Source organism: Sipha flava, unplaced genomic scaffold (genome assembly GCF_003268045.1).
Source record: "Sipha flava isolate LNK unplaced genomic scaffold, YSA_version1 203_pilon_pilon, whole genome shotgun sequence".
Classification (NCBI taxonomy): Eukaryota; Metazoa; Arthropoda; class Insecta; order Hemiptera; family Aphididae; genus Sipha; species Sipha flava.
In genome coordinates this window covers 30,893-48,254 of record NW_020272799.1, presented here as the reverse complement: position 1 = coordinate 48,254, position 17,362 = coordinate 30,893, and the positions used below count along the sequence as shown (strand labels likewise).

Below are 17,362 nucleotides of genomic sequence, written 5' to 3'. Positions count from 1 at the left end.
TAAAAAAAACTAAAATGATTGCGGTTGAATAAAAAAAGCCACAAAGTTTTAAATTTATAATATAATTTATTGCTTTTTTTATTCGATTTATAATTTCTCACGACATAAGGTAAAGCCGCTTTAGGTGTATTACTAATTTATACTAAAATAAAATCGGATGCAAATTGAAAGTTCTGACAAATAATGATATATAAGTTGTTTTTCAACTAATATTTCAGAGTTTAGCTTCAGGTGCACGGTAAAGAGATAATAATAAGATGTTGCCTGGTACAGAGATAATGGTTTGAATAATTTCTCACGACATGCATTACTACTTACTATGGATATTTTACCAAACATTCACATGCGAAATTGCTGAAGAAGAATTCTATGTAAACATTAAATAAGACAAGAATAGTTTTATAAATACTGTATGTATTCTTTTTAATTGCAAACGATGAAAAAAAAGTCGATATTATTAAACGAAAATTTTGAAATCTTAACTAAATATTTGGTCAGTCGTAATAATCATTTCCTACGCTTATTAGACTTAACTCACACGGACCAAATTAAGATCATGAAACGGTTGTCGCTCGTAGTCGATACATTATTAACATATAAAATAATATAATAAACCCAATCATACACAGACGGGCCACTTCTGACGTTAGTTCCAACAGAAGTCGCAACTTGTCGACGATATCCCTACAAAATTATGATCATCGGTGGTTGAGCGGATCACACATGGTGCGACACGCCAATTAATTTCTCAACGAATTGTAAAACAAATTAAACTGGCTTTAATTCTTTTTGCAATCATAGGATAGACCAAAAAATTTATTTTTCTACGTCACCGCATCTTTCGGTGTAATAAAATTAACAATAGTGCTTCCTCTTCTAGGTCCATTTTTACTCCAAATAAAATTTATAGAAAAATAAAAATAAGAAAAATAGGAATATGAAATATACCTCATATTTATAGTTGTGGTGTGGTTCTATTGTAATCGGTTCGGACTTCTAACGACCACAAATAAATGGTTCTTAAATGGTTGATATCGCCGATAGCACAACCATTTTATAACCACAAAAATCGTTCATGAGTGATCCGTGTGACTTAAGCCATAATGACGAGAAACTTAAAAGAAAAATCATCAATAATTGTTTTCTTTTTTTTTTTTTTTAATTTGATAAGTGAACTGTGACTAAACGTTAAATAAATATCTTACCGTTATACCTTTTTACAGAACATGCATGTAAACTCTAAATAAATCTATTAATTCTGACTCGAAATATATAAAGATCGAATGATTGTAATCAAAAATATTTTTAATATTTTACATGTTCAAAAAAAAAAAAAAATTAGTAACTGAAATAAGATAATATTCGTAGTTAACGAATTCATAGTAATTTTTTGATTAAAAATGCACATGGTCATTACAAAGACGGTTGTCGTATGCAAATTTTCATATACTTAATGTTTTTGCCCGAAACAGCTGTGTTACCATGATATGTGTTTTCTATTAAACGTTTGAGGTGCTCAGATAATAATAACTGTTAGTAATACCTATGTGTAGTTTATATCTCGTTATTGCATTTAAAAAGAAACAATCGAAATAGGCGTACATATTATCGCTCATCGCGATGATTGCCTCGGACGACGAATTCGAAGGCAAACGAACAAAGCTCGAGTGTACGGTATTTGAAAAAAAAAAAATAAGGAAAATAAGAAATGTTGGAAACAATGTCCCTACCATGGTAATAGTTCCGGCTAGGGGTACACGAACGCTGCCGACATTGCAATCGTATAATTCAACCGCTATCGGTCGCAAGGTCGTGCAACGTATACCCGGTACCCGGACACTTCAATAATTGCACGCGGAACATGCCGCGGCTTGATATTTACGAGTGTTTCGATTTAATTTACTAAAACACTGGCTCGCAACGGAATTCATAAATATAATATTGTAATTAATTCCGAGTGAAAAATATAATCATTGTGATACATATACAGGCGAGTGAAACGGCTTGTTCGATCGACGATACAGGTACGCTTCAAACAATGAGGCCTGGACGAACGAAAAAAATCCAAATGTTTTGCATGCACGCATGTATTGAATTCATACTTATGAGAAATATGTTACATATATATATACACAAATATACATGTACACACACACACACACACACACACAAATCAAACAAAAACAGTGACTTACATGTCAGCAAATATCATAAAATAGGTTTATATTAAATACAGAAAAAAATTAGAAATATTCTTTGGTGCACTTTAATAAAATTATAGAATTATCTACCTTCTAAAAATTGACTTTAATGCTTGTTCATTTTTAACTGCCAATATTTATATCACTAACTACAAACATAATTGTAAACCTTAGGTCTTGACCGTACATAAATATTTTTGTATTTTGTTGTAGCGTTTGTTAAATCTGCGATAACGGTTATTTTCGCTTTTATGTGGTCTCGACACGCATGTTAGTGGTTCATACCGCGATTACCGAGCCCGGCGGGGATGGCAATTCGTCCGTCAGCCGGAACGACGCGATAGTATAATTTTACGAATAATAGAAATCGTGATATCATGCGCCTCATCTATGGTGTATTGTGTGTGTTGTATATATGTATTATATTTGCTTAAACGCCACCAACTGTCTAATCTTCGTCATAATAACTAAATACCTATTATACTGTACAGAAACTGTATACAGGGTGTTGAAACGTTTTAAAATGTATACACATGAGATGAAAGTTACTACGCTTTTTAAGCACCCCGTAAGCGTTTCATACGAATTTAGCGAGACATTTAGATTAATATTATTTCAATATCCATACGACGACGTTTGAAACTCCAGCGATTATAGTATTATTATATACATTGTGAAATAATAAACGTCGTGTGTGTGGTTGCAACCAGGTGCATATGCTTTTTTATTATTATAATTTTTTTCTTCTCCGAGCAGAAGGCGGGACCCGATGAATTAAATGTACATACCTATATTATGCGTTTTTGTGACGGACAATCGCTGTATTCTGCGAATTTCGCCCAACTGCGCGTTACAGCACGAAAACTACGATCGTATGAAAAATAAATACACTTATATTTATAGTTACAATAATAAACAAAATAAACTTTACATTCGTTTAATATTTATACTCCTCCTCCGCATCCGTTTCGTTTTTTATCTCAATCATTTGTATAGTATAATGCACATGATTTGAACAACAAGAATACAATACTATATATATATGTATAAATAATTGTATAATATATATAGGCGTATAAATAAATAAGAATCTTTTTTTTCTTTACCATTTTCGCATATATTATACCATAGACTTATCATAAACTATTTTTTATAAACCCCAAAGTATATTAAATTATTAATTATAAGTGAACCAACATCTTTAGGACCGTTATGTCACATGAACATTGAAATATCTTGGGCATATCTAATCAATATTATTCAGCCTTTTTTTACACTAAACCAAATAAATAATAACTTTTATTCCTATTCCCAAAAACACAAATTGCAACCCGATGACTTTATATCACTAGATTTTTAAAATGTATTTTTCTCAAATGCTCGTTTAAGTGTTTTAGAATTAAAATGAATTCCATTTTAAAGAGTGCAATAATATAATACAAAAATGGTCGCATTGCGATATAATTTGGTATAAAAAGTTTTACTCCTTTTTTCATAACACAGTTGAATATTATATAGTTTCATATCATTACGTAGTACTATAGTATTCACTGCAGCTACCATGGAAAGATTATCATCGAGTTCAAGAAAATTGTTTAAAACTGGTTTCCTTCCATATATTTGTTGTATTTTGACGCAGACACATTACTCATTAACTCATTAAAATGCAGTTTTGCTCATTGACAATACTATACATTAAACAATTATGTTGTTACTTTTATGTAATATTATATTAATGAATATAAATTAAAATTAAATTAATTCTAACTATTTCAATGATAAAATAATTTTATATATTATATACTTAATTTTTTTAGTTTAGCTGTATTGGTCCAATTTCAGTTTTTAAATTGGTGGGGCTTTATACATTTAAATTAAATGGAACCGGGGGGTTCCAAAACAGGGGGTCTGTTTCCCAAACTCCCTGTTAAACTACCAATACCATATTTTTCTCATCCACATTCCTACATTTAATATATTATAATATATTAATAAATCTGTTAATAAAATGAAACTTATATGTAATGTAATAATATATTATATTATTATAAAAATTGTAAACGTCAATATAAAATTGCAAATTTTTTCAAAATTTATTCGTTGAACATTTCATTCGACAAAATCCCGTTAAATATATATTACTGATAATTTGGTAAATCTACTTTAACTCATAGAAGTTCAAAATGAATTTTTAATTTTCCTCATTTTTGAGAATGATCATATGTGTATTGCAGAGGTGATCAGAATTATTAACAATAATGAGAACAGTTTATACAAATTAAGATAAGGCTCAACAACTGTGATTATATTCTAGAGTGAAATTAGGGTTTCTAAAAAACAGTTTTTAACCACAGTCATTTCTGACTGAAGAGTATTTACATCCACATTTAATGAACTTTAAAAGTTAAATCAAAAACATTGATCGACCTATTAATTAACACAGTTTTTTTTAGCTTTTTACACAAAAATTCCAACGTGTACCACTTAATTGAAAGTTTTTTTAATACCTAATTTTACTTGAACCTCGGTGAATTTTGCATTATTATCAGGATGCGAAAAATAAACATACAATGTTTCAAAATAATTAAATACTATTCAAGTTTTCTGAGAAAAACAAATTAATCTTATTTTTGCATTCATTTATTTTTACAAAACATTCTTGTTAATAATTATTTAATAACTCATAAGTATATATTTGTATTGTTAATAATATATTCCTCATACCTTATTATTAACAATTATATTATTAATTTAATATTCCTAGATATTTGCAAATTGGTAATGTTTCTCATACCTTTACCAATTTGCAAATATCTAGGAATATTAAATTAATACCATGTGCCATGTAACGTGTGTATACAGCATACGGGTATTTGATTTTTTGTTGTACTCCGTTTAATTCACTCGACATATAATTAGCACCGTCATATGCTTAGGTTACAAAAGAAACATTTATTTAAAAAAAAAAAACTAACCATAGAAGTAGCCAAAACATTAGCGTTTTAATATAAGATTTAATACTTATATTAAAATAGGAGGGACTAAGTATGTATTTGGACATGTATTTGCACACAACAAAATGCGCCTAGCATATATCATGCAACTGTGACGTAGCTGTGAATAACTTCTAATGATTCAACCACAGGAGAAAACTTAAGGCTTGTCTTTTTCGCATAATATTTCATGAAATCAGTATGGAATACGATTAGAAACTATGCCGTTTGAAAATACCGACCGTTTCGATACTAATAGAAATAAAAATAACCGTTATGTTAAAGAAAACTTAAATTAGAATAATCATTAGATATAAAAGCTAGAAATACTACGAACGACAAACGTACACGAGCAGACTATATGTACCTATTATAATAGATACTTATTTTGTGCTACACATATATAATTATCATATTATGTGTTTTCCGTCGCGGACCTTATCGAATTACGCACGTGTAATTATGTATTATGTAAAACAACTCAGATTATTATATAGACTCGATCGTGCTAATGAAAAAAAAAAAAAAAAAATTTGCAGTCAGAATTACGTTCTTATATGTATACACAGGCGCGCGTTCTGATATTTATACATTGTAAATTATCCACCGCTTTACATGCAATAAACAGATACTTGGACCAGATGTGTACGATTTATATATATAAGCACAAGTATTTTATTTATTATCATACAACTATATAATATTATTACCGACAGTATCATATAGGTACACGTAATGTGTGTGCGTGAACTTGGTGTAAATACATTTTACACCTATATTGGTGAGCGTCTACTACAGCATGACGGCAGTACGTGTATGTACCTACAACAGTACGGTGTGTTGTACACACACATATTTTAATTGAATGTGTTAAACGGTCAGCGCATGACACGTAATCCATGTTAATAAAACAATAACATCTACTGTGAGTGAAGACCTATATTAAGGATCATTATCTTCCTTCTTCCTACTCGAATAATTTTCGTACTACGGTCGAAAAGTGCACTTCAAATGTTTCATTTTTCATCACTTTTTAAACAGGCCTATGATTAGAATTTAGTATAACCTTTTTTTCTATCGAATCAGATCAATCTAACCGAAAAAATTAAAAATAAAGTGTTTCTCGAAACGAACGTCGAAACTACGTATATGATTTTTTTATTAACAATTTACTTCAGTGATATCTCAAAAATATTTGGTTGAAAATCGTAACTACCATATAATACCAATAATAACTGTTTTACTGTTTAAAATAATAAACGTCTATGTGCACCATAAATCATAAAGCCATACTGGAACTCAAACGCTTTAAATATTTCAATTATATCGTACATAGTAAATCTGGCTAATATACTACTAATAATGTACTCAAATAATAGGAGCTTTCATGATCTCCATAGAAAATACAATTATTATACAACTATTGTATCAGTAATCGCGACACACAACGTTATGAGTCCAGAATGTGATGATTTGCTTTTTATAACGTTTTTTTTTTTTTTTATAAATATACACGGTATTCCTAATATTTTATTCGCAGTAGTATGTGTTCGGAGTACGTAAACTTGCACTTGATAGATAGGTTAGGTTAGCTGTTAGTTAGGTTAGGTTAGGGTTAGGTAGCCTAACCTACGTTATATTTATTTTTTTATTGCTATTAATACTACTGTTGTTGTAAAACATCAGGTCATTGATTTCGTATTTGAATAATTATTTTATCGATACAATGCAAACAAATTAGTGGTGTACGCCATAATACAATTGCCTAAATAAAGCGTTTATTATTACTATGTAATATATAAAACATAGCGACTCGAACACGGTGCGTGGTGGAGGAGCAAAACCTGGAGCGTGAAATTTTTAGGAGATCTGAAACATTACATAACGTAGCATTAAATTACGCATGAATTTACCGTATATTCTCGGGAACTACAACTATGTACCGTGTAGGTTTGAAGGATATACGACGAGGACCGAACTACGCGCTTGTGTTTCGTCTATGCTCCGAGCTCAGTTCCCATAATATAATACTCGTATTTTAATGGTAAGGTACGGCGTGGCGCGAGGTTTCAATCAATCATATTTTCATCGCAGTAGACAGCATTATTATAATATGCTTATTTAAATTTATTTTTTATTTTTATCGGATTCGCGAGTGCATGCACACCGTCAACCGCACGTCCTTGAGCAGCGGTTCTCAAAGTGTAGGGCACTACGGACACAATATTTGAATTAACTCAAGTCCCGATATTATTACTCGTCAGTTCATCGATACATTAGTACATCTATTTTACTTTATAAAACGTTATTCAGACCGTCTGAAAATCACTTGATGTTCACGCATACGTGTTGATAAACTCATAGGTATAACAATAACGTTTATTGTTATGCAACAGTGTTACGAAAACATGGGTGCATTTACAAAGAAACGAATCAAGAACCAGAAAACCGTCGACTCATAATTTTTGATGAGATTTACTTTGAAATCGGCGTTCTTGGTTTTCGGGGCTCCATAAATTCTTTATAGCATCCGTCGGGGAGCGCTCAGCGAGCTAAAAATAGTTTAAGAACCGCTGTCCTTGGCAAACGTTTAGCGTCCGGTACACGTAGCCGCGGTCATCGATGAGGAACCGCATTCAATCATTATCGTACGTCGACGGTAGTGCGGTAATAAACGAGATTGGCGTCAGGTTAGACTACGTTGCGCACACGTGTGTGATGTTTCGCGTCCATTGCAATGGTAATAACCGTTTCATTCGGCATTATCTTATTCTTCTTTTTCGTTGTTCGATTTCCAACGTCGTGACTTTCATGCAATTATGTTACATTTCTATTGAATACATTTCTCCAGAATTATCTGTTCCCTGTGTGCCGGATGCTTTTTGACATTGTCATTTGTGTGAGGATCTTAATTCGGTCTATATAGTGGATGGGGTAGCCTGCCTCTGCTTCCATTTCTTTCGAATTTTCCTTGGATAATATCCTTTTCAATACCATCTATTCTAATCACGTGGCCAAAAAATTTGATTGTTTGGCGCTGTTATATTTATATTATATGTTCGGCATTATACAGCAGTAGTGTACGGGTCATAAGGCATCTCCGGCTATCGGTGACACTGACCGTGCCCGTAGTACCATATGCGTGCACGTACATATAGAGTACGTGTTCGTAATACGATCAACTGCGGCGGCTTTCCGGATCGATATTTGTAATTTTGCACGCGCGCGTATTACATCGATCGTTTATCGTATCGAATGACCACCACGTGCAGCCGGATATCGAATGTCTTCCGCAGTCGACGACACGTCGTGGGCCGGAAAAACCAAACACCTGCTGGGTGCGCTGTACTAACTTTTACAAACTTCGTCGACCCGTGACCGTAAATGGCAAATAAAATAATATATCGCTCTCGGCGGCGAACCGCCCAACTCGAAACACGTAGACTTCAGCAGTTGACGCATGAATTAATGTTGCATGCGCGCTAACCTAACCTAACTGCGCGCACGTACCATACCGGTCTATGCATATATATACATATATATCTAAATACGCTGTACGTATGAAACATTATCATCGTATTTGCTTACCTACCATCGCAGGGTTCGGTATACCACACTGATAACGGTATGGTGAGTGTTCAGTCGCATTTACGTCAATAATGTGTGACGTTTTAATCATCGACCGACGCATGCGGTGTTTTTTACGCAATTTCGACGAGTCAGTTTTTTTCTGATCAATTCTGTTTTTGAAAAAATCTCATTTAAACGAAAATGAACGTGTACTGTAATCGGATGAAACGAATCAAAAGTTCCATTATTGTTGCAAACGGTTCACGCGTAAAACAATCAAACTGGCTCAATATGTACGGTTGGATCCACCTTTAAAATCATTGGTCTCAATAAGAACTGCAGTACTGTTTTCAAAGATCCAAATAAATCCATAACTTCAAACAAAAATAAAAAAAAAAGTGTAAAAGTTGGTTTTATAAATATTTATTTTCTACAAAAGACAGGCAAATTTTGATTATACTTGCATTAGTTGATAGGAAGTTTACTTAAAATTCATACGATAATTAAATTGTATTTCTCTGATAGTATGATGGTGGTAAAGATATAATTTGGGGATTTTTGTATGATATTAAAAGTTTAGTGAAACCTGTTTTTAGCGAAACCTGGATTGCTAAATGTTACAGAAACCTGTCTTAGTTGGATAAAAATTTGATTTAGCCTCTTTATGCGTGATAAAGAATAATTTGTGAAATTAACTGGAATAGATGGAAACTTTTCTACTAGATTTAATTGTTCTTTAATTCCGTACGATTTTTTTCTAATAAATTTTTTCACTTGAATGGATGAATAATGATAATCACATAATAATGTTTTTCTTGTTATCTAAATACTCAATAAATAAATAAAATAAAAAGATTTAAATGAACGTGTTAATTTTTTCATATAACTTGAACGTGAACGTGAACAAGTTCAATTTTTAAGTAAACGTTCCGAACACTGGTCCGTAATGATTTGATACACGTACCACATTTGTTCAGTTTTCTATATAAATTAAATCGTAGCTTTATGCAAATAATAACAACATTTTATAAGACACTAAACGAAATCACGTGGAAGTAGTTTAAGTTCTTAACACCTTGTCATGGAATACCTTTCGTTCATTGTGATTTACTCTACTTTTATTTCTACTTCTTCATAAAATCCATTTTATGGTCTGATGAAAATCTTCATGTATAATGTACATAATATGTGTGTATAAATATAAAACGCCATATGCATTTACTCGAATTATTATAATCGTGTCGGTTAAAATAACTCGCATCAGAACGCGTCGTTTTACGGCTTGACGTTGGTTAGTAATTATCAAATATTTTTCAAAAATAATTAACGAAAAAAGATTACCTTAATTAAAAATAGACATACGTATTTATTAAAAATATTATCATACGCGTTTAACGTTTCGGTTCGGTATGAATAACGTACGTAATTGTCCAAACATCTGCATAATACGTGCGCATGCGAAAATATATATTCATAAACGGCCGCGCGTTCATTAAATTTACTAAATACATACTAGGTATATAAGTGTGCATATTAGTACAAATATAGTTACACAATACTCAATACACTAATATTGTTTAATAGCATACATTATTTATGAACGACGGAAATAATAACTATATCGACTTGAAGTTGATATGTAGAAAAGCGTCTAGAATTAGTAGTTAATCCGTTATGATCCGTAAAATGGATGGACGCCCTTTTATAAACGGAACATAATATTCTACTACATTTCATAGCAGTTATTCGGCGTACAAAAACATCGAATCAATATTTTCTTACCGCGATAATATTTATATTTATATTAACAATAATCTTTCGACATACATTCGCGTTACTCTATATTATAGAGATCGTGTTCTTGTTATATTTTTCATTTGAACCGTATAATATGTATTTTTTAAATTGCAAATCATACCTATTTATCATATACGATATATTTTTCATATTTACTCTTTGTAATCGTAAATATTTCCATATAATTTGTATTGATCTTATTAAAAAAAAATTTAAAAAAAAAAACTATTATAATAAATTATTACAATACATACGAGTATATTAGGATAAAATAGTTTATAACTAATGTAATAAATTAAGTTAGAAAATGTTCTCGAGAAATCAATGACATTGAGGCGATACCAATAATACATGTATGTAGACAAAAACTATATTCGAATTATCATGACTTGTTATTATAGATTATAGATAACTAAACACAGGCATATAATATTTAATAAAAATAATTTCTTACAATCAAATCATACAGCAAAGATAAACAATCCCGATGTGTATTACTATAAGAATCATGTACTGGATAAATAAGAAATATTATTGAAGTAGGTACTCGTATAGGAAGACAATACTATTATTAATTTATAAGCTTACCATTATATTAATGTTATTTTGTCTTTATAAAATAACCAGTAGTAATTATTGTAATGAACAATATCAATACGACACTTATAAGTTAAAAGCACATTTTTCAATTAAAGATTCATTCATCACTATTTATAAATACGAATGAATCTGCAATCTTTCATTTGATCTTCTTTGGTAACTTTAAAAGTAATTATTATATACCAGTCCATAAACTTTCCTGATTACTTTCCTCTCGAAACTCTGCTACCTTTCTTCATCTCTTTGAGTGTCAGACCACGTCTTGCATGCGGACGTTACTATGGGTCTTAATTACGTACATTATAGGCGTTCATTTGTATGTCTAGACAGTAACTTGGAGGAAAATATTTCTTTCATTGTGAAGTAACATTTGTTTGTCGCATTTAATCTCATTCTAATTTCATTGAGCATATTGTTCTTTTCGTTTATGTTAACTTTAACTCCCAAGTACTTGAAGTTCTCTATGTGCTCGAAAATAAGTCCTTCGATTAATAAATAAATAGTCCTTCGATTAATCATATATTATATATTAATCACTATCAATGTTACAACGTATGCAAGTATACGATAAAGTATATATTGGTCTGATACCTGTATACTACACTTAATATACCTGTGCGATTTAAGAGCTATTAAACTTCTTATAATATATATAGATTTAAGTACTCAACCGTCAACTCACAACTTGTAATAAATGTATATTATTTCAACCAGCGTTATTTGCTGTTAATTTAAGTTTTCAACATCAAATTGTTACATTAGTGTGATCTGTGTGTGTGTGTGTGTGTGTGTGTGTGTGTGTGTGTGTGTGTGTGTGTGTGTGTATACGTGTAATAATATTCACCTATAATATTATTTTCTTATCATGAAATCAAATCTCGTATTCGCAATTAAAATGGTCGAGCAGTATTATACATGTATCTATTTTTATTGCGAATGTAAATTTGATCGACACCATCGTACATACGATAAATATGACGTACACATAAAAGATAACATACGTATAAAATCATGCATATACAGTTCACCGGTAAACGGAACATACACATACACAGTAATACGTTCATACTTTATGTAAATATAATTGCCGGACTTTCGGTCAAAGACTAAGACCTTCGGGCTACTCGGAATGGGAAAAGGGCTCGATGGTTCACAATTTAGTTTAAATCGGATAAGACTGCGACTACCATAATAACATTTTCACACCACAAGAAACGTGCCCGATTTCTGATCGCTTACAAAGCTGTTTAACATACGCCGGTGTGAAGACAGATTTATACAAGTTATGTGTACCCGCCCACGTATTTATTTTATGTACTTTACGATCGGTGTTTTATTTTTATTTTTTATATTGATCGTTTTTACATGCATAATTCGAATGAATAATCGCGTTTAGTGTTTGAAGTGATTTAACCTGCATTTAACCCCACATTAAACTATTTGGAATGATTTCCGGTACATTATTTCAAACAGCGTACGTCAATATTGCCTAAAAAATTCTTCTTGGTTTTAAAAAAATTCAACAAAAATAAACGATACATTATATTAATAAATCCATAGGTAAAATCTAAGTACAACTTTGATTGAATTTCTGTAACCTTTAGAAAAATCATTGAATAACAAATTATTAGCTTATTATCTTATTTAAATCTTTTAAAGTATTTAAAACTGTATGCAATATTATATTATTACTTACGGATTATAATAATATTTCGTGAACATTTTCCACTATAACTAGTTTATACGAACCTGAAAAATAAAAAATGAACAGTCAATCCGCTTTTTATTCAACGCGAGAAATACAATTTGTATGTATAAAATACCACTTACTGATCATCACTACATCTCAATATCAACAAATCGTATGAATTTAAACTTTGACATAGTGTTTCCATTAGCGCTTTTGACGTACAAAAATAAAGGATTTTATAAAACTTAGGTGGTAAAAAAGTGTACAAACGAAAAGAGGTAAATATGAAAAAATTACCTAGCCGGAAACGTCAATTTTATGACTATAAAATTTGGTGAGCAGTTTAGTTTTATGATGTAGAGACCTCACAAAAAAAGGATTTTTACGTTACATCCCAAAAACGTCAACAATTATAAACTTAAAATTTAACATAGCGGTCTCTTCAATACTCTAGACGTGCATTGTACATTGAGAAGGGATTTTAAATTATATTGGCATAGGAAAATACGGTTCCATGATGTAAAAATCGGGTAATTTTGCGAACAACCAAAACTACCATATCGATTCATTTGAGATTTGTTTTACTATTATGATCAACAGTTACACCATACTAGGCTAAAAATAGTGTAAGGTAATAATGCATTAAAAATTATGTCCCGGCCAAGACTGTTCCGTGCGAAGCCGGGTAGTTCGGCTGGTAATAATATATTTACAAAGCGTACTCACAAGATAATTTTTCGTCGTACAAACCATGCTACGACTCGTCTCGTCGTGTGTAATCTCGTCGCGTTTTAGACTCGTTTACGCGTATTATATAGCTGGGAACAAATTTTACCGGATTGTTTTAAACGCGTCCGAGCGCAACATAATATGTAATATATGTACATATTATTATATATATTCGATATAATTATTACACTGAAGATAAATATTTATATATATATATCTTTCCGTGTGTGTTCGTATGTAATGGCGTACACAAGCGTATTTAAAATGTCTAACGAACACGTTTCTTATTGAAGTAAAAAAACGCTGTTCTCATACTACTGCAGCACATTGCAGCTGTGATATTTATTATTTCATGGATCTTATAAAAATAATATAATACCGAATATATATATATCGTATTTCCATGAGCTGAGCAGAAACAAATGATTGTATGTTGATCGATGACAAATTGTACTAGGCCCTCGCGTCCACAGCGCGATGATAATTATAATACAGTCGTCGGTCATAAAACACCGTCCGTTATGAAGTGCAACTTACTACAGTACAACTAATTATAATAATCATAATATTAACAATAATAATAGGTATCACTAATAATTACAAAGACTTTATACCCCTGAATGGTATTTAAATCGAAACTCGAATAAGTGTAGCAGTGTTTTGTATATAATTCATGTAGAAGAAATAATGAATAATAATTAAATAATTAAATAGTATAATAATAATAATGAATTACGAAGCTAATAAAATTATATTGTTGTGAAATCAGTGAAATATTCTTCGTTTAAAAAAAACTTCTCATCACTGCAATATTTATGTATCAAATGTATAATATTTAAGGTTGTTAAATGCTATTTATAGCAATATAAATTATAAAAATGTCATTATTCGCAAATTAAAAATATTAATGTAGGTCGATTTAATTGCAATAAAGTAAAAAAATTATACAAAAATGTATTGAAAATATAAGAAAAAGCGTCGATTACTATAATATCTTCAGTAAATTTGAAGAACTTTGAAGTATAAAACTTTATGTTCCAAGCTCGTAAACATAATTTCCAACACTAAGAACTCTAAAATCACTAACTAATAATTATTGCCAACATCTCGTCGTTTTATTTACATTATTAATATATTATTTTTTTTCCAGGTATGATAAATTTCCTAAACAGAGCATCAACACGGCACAGCAGTCGATGCAGCACAGGGCAATTGAGTTCAGCCGCGACTACGATAATGCTTGTTTTGGTGTTAGGGATTTAGTGGACCAACGGTGGTCGACACATATTAAATAACACAGTCCTACTGGCCTGCTAAGTCCCAAATACCAGCAAGCCCTTCGGCCACAAAGTCGGCGTAGTACACACACGGACGTGTGTTTTGATAATAATAATATATTGCTTTCATTTTATATTATTTACATTGTTAATCGTTTCGAAATGGATTACACAAGACAGCGTCACGATGTCTAGAAAGTTTTTTTTTTCGGAAATCCTCGGTGGCTCGATGGTAAACAAACGTGGCTTGTAGTTTTTTGGCTCGGAAAATATTATCAAAGCAGCCCACAATAATCTATATTTTTTTTTTCGTCAAAAAATTGCATTCAAAATATAAAGTGAGTGGTCCACATATGAAGACCGACCGGTATATCGGACAATTTCCAGATTTCTTATTGTGGCAATCCGCCTCTGGTGGACAATCGGAAAGCGTAATTATCGCCACGACAAGTACGCGTGTATATCTTTGACGATCGATTCGAAACACGTATGCCACACAGTATGTTATGGCCCGATTCCCATGTGCTTAGTCGATTTAATTATATTAGTCCAACAGACGTATCAGTTATATCAACTCTTCGTTATATTAAGGTACTCGACCAATGTCCGAAACATTTTTTTCGTCTTAGAGCTTTGTACACCCTTTTAGTTTTAAATCTGGGTCGATCTATCTCCCGATACTGTGATTCCACACTGTTAGACATGTTCTCCAGTTCGATTTGCTTACCGTTGCCTTTAATCATCCCCGCGCCATATTTCAATCCACAACAATACATATTACATTGTAATGATGCTCCTCGTAAACTTATGGTTTGTATCACTTCAAAACGCACTGCTGTAACACCATACATATAGCTCGGGAAAATAATTTGATTGATCGATTGGTATATACACTGGGGGTACATCGATTGTGCATCCGTCACAGGGTGGTTGGTCAACGAATACGTCAACGTTCGTCAATAATGGCGGATGTATGAACCCTTTTTTTTCAATCGAAATTAACCCTCGAATTACGAATATTTATGTATTATACATATACGTACACGAATCACCATTGGCCATTGAGATGCAACCGTTTACTAGTGGCGCACTATTAAATACAATTTTCATGGGGAAGGGTGCAAAACATCCCATAATGAATAAATAACATGAAATACAATGCCATTTTTTCATGAATAAAAACCAATTCAAACGAATTCACTATTATCATTAGACCCTCCGATTATTATGGTAATATATAAATTACATATGTAAAAGGGGGTTGCGATCAAATAAAATCCAGTAAAACTATATACTTACTAAAAGTTAATTAATAAAGACATTTCCCTTACCCTTAATACAGGAAAAAAGAATAAAAAAAGATGTTTGGTGATATCGTCGTTATTTCAATAAAATTATATTTAATACAAATTTTAATTATTTAATTTTTGCTTATAGTATTTTTGGATTTAAGTTTGTTCCAAGTATTGAAATTCTAAATTTGAGCGTTAAATGTTTTTTCCGTTTCAGCTCCACTTGGTTTTCATTAAATTATTTTTATAATTATTAAAATCTTCGTTTATATGTTAAAAAATAATAATATGTACTTATAGTTTTAATTTATATATTGTAATATATCCGTATGTTTTTAATGATATACTACTAACACCGAACTAATCAATATTTTATTTTGTGATTGTAATATGATGTTTAATTATTATTATTTTAAATTTAACTGTAACCGTGCATCAAAAACCATAACAATATCATCTGACTAAACAAATCATATGTATAACTTAAATATCAATATTTTTCAAAACAAACGCATTATAGTAATAATATGACTATGATAATGATGCATAAGAGTATTTGTTGGAAGAGGATTCGACGCTATACGAGTATATGACGGTGACTACGTATAGCGTAAGATCAAATCAACAACTCGGGAAGAATGAATGCCATAAGGATGGTGTGAATACAGTATTTATTCATCAAAAAGGATCAAACCAGGACTGTTGCATGAAGAACGGATACGATGTGTAGCAATATATCATATCGCCGTATTAGGAAAAACGTCGAAACTGTGTAATAATTATGTGTTCATAAAATATTGTGTTTCCGTTACAAGGCGGATCTGTGTGAAGTGTTCACGCGAGCAAAGTTGTCGACATTACAACCGCACACGTGGTCGTAACTATTAAAACTGATAATAATAATAATAATATGTACTTATTCTTGCAGGAACGAATGTATCGCGTGCCCATTGTCACTTAGTAGTTACGGTTGTTCGACTCGACCGAGCTGTGTTATAGTATAAATGGTATTCGCGCTGCAGGTAGCCATCTGTCAAACGTGACGTACACGCGCGCAAACTTCATGCAAAACAATATATTTATTGACTTGGTCTTGAACTACCTACAACAATCCCGTTATGATCTGCAATACGCATGTTTTTCGAAGCCAAATGAAATTCTTTTCATGTATTTGTCTTTGGTTGTGAACAAAACATTGTAGCAAACCTTTACT

At 31.4% G+C, this 17,362-nt stretch overlaps 1 long non-coding RNA gene across 1 annotated transcript in view; it reads left to right on the top strand.

The window, feature by feature from the left end:
* LOC112682437 overlaps window positions 1-16,230 on the top strand; it is a 35,618-nt gene extending 19,388 nt beyond the window's left edge. Inside the window, exon 3 of the long non-coding RNA XR_003148513.1 lies at window positions 14,731-16,230. This is a non-coding gene — a long non-coding RNA (uncharacterized LOC112682437). The remainder of the gene's footprint in view (window positions 1-14,730) is intronic.
* Window positions 16,231-17,362: the final 1,132 nt, after the last annotated feature.